Source organism: Cebidichthys violaceus, unplaced genomic scaffold (genome assembly GCF_023349555.1).
Source record: "Cebidichthys violaceus isolate CVI_PGR_0920_01 unplaced genomic scaffold, fCebVio1.0.p SCAF_47, whole genome shotgun sequence".
In the NCBI taxonomy this organism is placed as follows: Eukaryota; Metazoa; Chordata; class Actinopteri; order Perciformes; family Stichaeidae; genus Cebidichthys; species Cebidichthys violaceus.
The window spans coordinates 1,309,614-1,314,351 of NW_027176672.1; positions in this window are offsets into that span (position 1 = coordinate 1,309,614).

Consider the following 4,738-nt stretch of genomic DNA (forward strand, 5'->3'; position numbering starts at 1 on the left):
TATCCACTGTTAACTGAATTATTTTAGTTTCCTGTTTCTATGCTCACTGTGGCTGATTACGTAGTAAACTAATATCAATCATAGTCGGTGTGTCTAACTAGAACGCATGTTTCAAATAGCTGGTTTCTATTACAAACCTTATTCTATACTATATATTTACTCAGAATTTATTTTTTATCTGTAACATTTTAGAAATACTCACTGCTGGTACAGTTGTACTCGATATATTTTTTTGTATCTGGTTTTCATGACTATATGTAGGTGTTCTTCTACAAACTGCAGCCTCTGGACAGGCTGCCTGAATGCAGTTCAAACCTTCTTTGTCGCTCACTATTCTGTGGACCTGGATGTTCTAGCTTTCTACGCGACTGAATACAGCGACGCCTGACCTTTCGGTAGCAGTCTGTTAGCGGCGGCTTTATTTATTCGGAACGCGTCGACGGTTTCACGTTTTAAAAACGTGGCGACGGCAGATAGTTGTGTTTCTTCGTCATTGAGAACAACTTGAGGATTCCTCCGCTGCTTCAACGACAAAAGCAGTTGATGTCGTCGTACCCCCCCCCCCCCCCTCAAAAACTTAAAAACATTTAAAAAGCACCTGAAATACGGGTGTCCTTATTTCACGAGTAGACATCGACATTCCACCGGGATGGTCCGACACTCGTCGGTCACTTCAGAGCTTGTCTGTCCTCTCATTGTAACCGTGGCGACGACGCGCTCCTCTGTTGAGGAGCGAGGTGTGAGCGGGCCGCACAGCTTCTCTTGTGCAGTCGAGTCCGGTTCAGATGAACCTCTCACCCGTCTGACCTGCTCTACTTCCGGTAGCGTTACCTATTTGTCAACACTGATTTAAGAAATGGTATTGTAAATGCAATGTATTTGTTAATTAACTTGTCCATGAGAACCTACATTTCTATTAATATTCTACAGTTTTTTTAAACTGTTACATACGCCATCCTGTCTTTTTAAAAAAAAAAATATATATATTTTACTCGTATACGACCATCATTGCGCCGCGCGGAATGATCATAGATGTGTTGTTTCTATTCAGAATAGTTTACTCGTATGTAGCATGGATGCTCATTATCTTCAAACCGTGCTTTTTTTTTTTTTATTTTATTTTTTTTTTATTAAAATCGTTCTAAAAGTTGGTTATTTTCCCGCGGTTGTCGGATGATGAATAAGTGCGGGAACACGACGGTCTTCTGATCAAAGACTCTGTTGCTGCAGCGTCACAGACGGTTTAAAGAGTTTAGCTTAGCGTTGTTTAGCGTGTACTAGAGTGGATTTTAGGGATTATCGTGGAATCTGCTTGTTTGATACAACTAGATTTGTCAGTAATATGTTCGGGGGTATTAGTCCATTGTTATTTAATTGCTATATTTCGACGACCTGTATCTCAAAAGACTGTTTTTTTGCAGAAAGGTCCCGTTTCAGGTGTCATCCACGTAGAAAACAAAGTAACGCTCGTTCACTTCTGTCCTTATTTCTCTGGAAGAAAATGCCACTGTTTTGTACTTAACTTCTTCCAAATAAACAAACAAATGCCTACCATTGCAGATCTCTTTTGTTTTTATCATTTTTTGACCAAATAAAACCTACTGCAGTCATAAATAGCAAACGACAAACTCTACATTGTATTCACGTCTGTTTGCCCGTAGCGTGCGCTAACTTCTAAACGTCAACATGAATAAATAAAGAGCGTGGTGATCGGTGGACGTGATGGCGGGGAGCGGGACGAGGGAGGACTTCATTGAGCCGACAATGACCCACGTTGAGATGGGCCCGATAGGCGCTGTTAGCTTGTTGTTTCCATCTGTCGGAGCGTGCGGTGCCACCGCTCCATCGGTGAATTAGATTAGACGTCTTTGTTGTGATGTCGGTGTGGCAGATACTCGAGTCAATAATGAAGTGGCTCCACTAATTGGAGCTCTCCAATCAGGAGTAACGACTCGCCCCGCGTTGTCATTGGACCAGCGCCGCCACAGCGACGACGTTAAGTGATTGATCGGCAATATTAGCGAGACCTCTCCGGCTCAAAGGAAGCTGCGTTGGACAAGTGTCCTTTTTTTTTTTTGTTGTTGTTTTTTGGGATGTCGAGTGGAATTGAACTGTGATTACAGAACGTGGGGAGAGTGGCTGATGTTTGTTCCTGGAGCTGTTGTTGTGTTTTCAGTGTGTTGTCACCAGCTTTTCACCGTTTCACATTCCGGTAAAGAGTTCAACACGAGAGAGGAAGCTGGAAAACATCCCACTGCAGGAACTGTTGCTCTTTAGACACTAGCTCTTTAAATCACCGTCCCTTGTCCCCCGTGTCTCTGCCCTCACGTCTTGCACATGCAGTTATTTGGTCCTTGTGATTCACACGTTTATGTTCTCAAAACAGCTGCATTTTAATATCCTATTTCCACTTAACGCTCGTGTGTGTGTGTGTGTGTGTGTGTGTGTGTGTGTGTGTGTGTGTGTGTGTGTGTGTGTGTGTGTGTGTGTGTGTGTGTGTGTGTGTGTGTGTCTCTCTCTGTGTGTGTGTGTGTGTGTGTGTGTGTGTGTGTGTGTGTGTGTGTGTGTGTGTGTGTGTGTGTGTGTGTGTGTGTGTGTGAGATACACCCTGCGTGTCCTCGACAAGCAGCTGACGTCTTCCCACAGACATCACAGCCTCTCTGGACTCCGTTGGCCTTCTTCAGATGTTGGGTTGATTCGGTGTCACGGTGACAAAGGACGGGATAATTGCTGCCGGGAAAAAAAAAAAAATCCATTACTTTGGAAGGGTTTGTCAGAGATGAGGATTGTTTGATTCAGACGTGAGCGTCGACCTAGAAAGCGTTTTTATCCTCCTGCATTAATGTTATAATGGAAATGTGATAAAATGACTGCTAATTCTTGTGAGACCAGGTTGTAGTTGGATCAGAGATTAGCTAATTCTTTTCCCCTCCCACACCAGCAGGTGGCGGTGTTAAACCACCATACCGACTTTCCCCCCCCCCCTAAACTCTCCCTGGAGATCAAACAAAAGACACGAGCGTCATCACTCTGAAGATTGATATGGATGCAGCATTTCTTCAACGTGTCCCTCGGCGATGTGGAAATGCACTTTGCACGTAAAGGTACAGCGAGACGTTGCGCCGCAGATGTTGCCCGACGCGATCCGAGACCGAAGCCTTCAAAGATCTATTTCCTTCCTCCTAAATGTCTTCATGTGTCGGTAACATTGTGTCTGATTAGCATACATCCACGGTTACATTCTAAGTGTTAAAAATAGAATCCTTAAAGGCTGAATGAACATGTAAATGAGTATACCTCCACTTTGGCTAATTTGAATTTGTTGAGCACCATTCATAACGCACATCTTTAAACTAGAACAGAAAGCTCTCTCTCTCTCTCTCTCTCTCTCTCTCTCTCTCTCTCTCTCTCTCTCTCTCTCTCTCTCTCTCTCTCTCGTGTCGTTGCCGCCGCTCTCACCCCTCAGGCTCCAATCTGCTCAAAAGCCCCCCCAATAAGACCACTGCCTCCACGAGATTAGACCCAGCCATTCAGCAACCACAATGGCCCTGCTTCTGCTGCTGCACCGTGCCTTCCAAGGAAGCCTGCTCTTGTGGGATTATGGAGAGAGGAGATCCACATATTTTATTTTATTTTAAAAAAAAACCAACAAACGCACACACGGAATATCAGGCCGACATGAAACTAGTGTCTAAATCAAGATGACACATCAGGGTCACGCCGAATTCGCCTTGGCCCCCCTTCAGTGTGTGTGTGTGTGTGTGTGTGTGTGTGTGTGTGTGTGTGTGTGTGTGTGTGTGTGTGTGTGTGTGTGTGTGTGAGTGTGAGAGAGAGAGAGAGAGAGAGAGAGAGAGGAGAGAGAGAGAGAGGAGAGAGAGAGAGAGAGAGAGAGAGAGAGAGAGAGAGAGAGGGGGCCATGAGGAAGCACGACATCTGTGCCGGCGATGGAGGACCCGGTCTCCCGGAGTCGCTGCGTTCAGACACGGTTCAGAGACGCACATATGTCCAACACCCGTCCTCTCCGTTTTGCTCTCGTTACGTAAAAGCGAAAATGTTTTTTTTAACGGAGCGCTCCAGATGAAGCGCAGAGTTCTAATGAATCCGATTTTGTGCGTGTGTGTGTGTGTGTGTGTGTGTGTGTGTGTGTGTGTGTGGTGTGTGTGTGCGCGTGCACGCTTTCACTACGGGCCAAACGGACCCTTGCGGTGTCACACACACACGTTGGCTCTCGTGTCGCACGTTCGTCCGCACAAAGGGCCTGATAGAGATCTCATTCTGTCGTTTGCATAATTCCAAATTTGTTGTGCCCGAATAGAACGCGAGGCTGCACCCCCCCCCCCCTTATCTGCAGCATCCCCGAGTGCACCGCGTCTGGGGAATTTGCATGATTGCCTGTAGATTATTTGAACATTATCTATCCCACACCCCTCCTCTTCCTCTTCCTCTTCTTATATCTGTGGCTCTTCTGCTGTGAGGATGCACACACACACACACACACACATCCTTGGGCAAAAAAAAAAAAAGAATCTAAAATAGATCATACAAGCAACTGGAGTAGATGCACAGGCACAGGAAGCAGCTTACGGGCAGACTTGAGTCATGCTGGCAAGATCATGCACCCTGAGCTGACAGCCCAACACACCCGATTACCAAGCACGTCATTTCTGAAGAAAACGCAGCCGCAGCCTCACTATAGGTCGTAAACAAAGAGGGGTGGGGTGGGGGGGGGTATATTGGG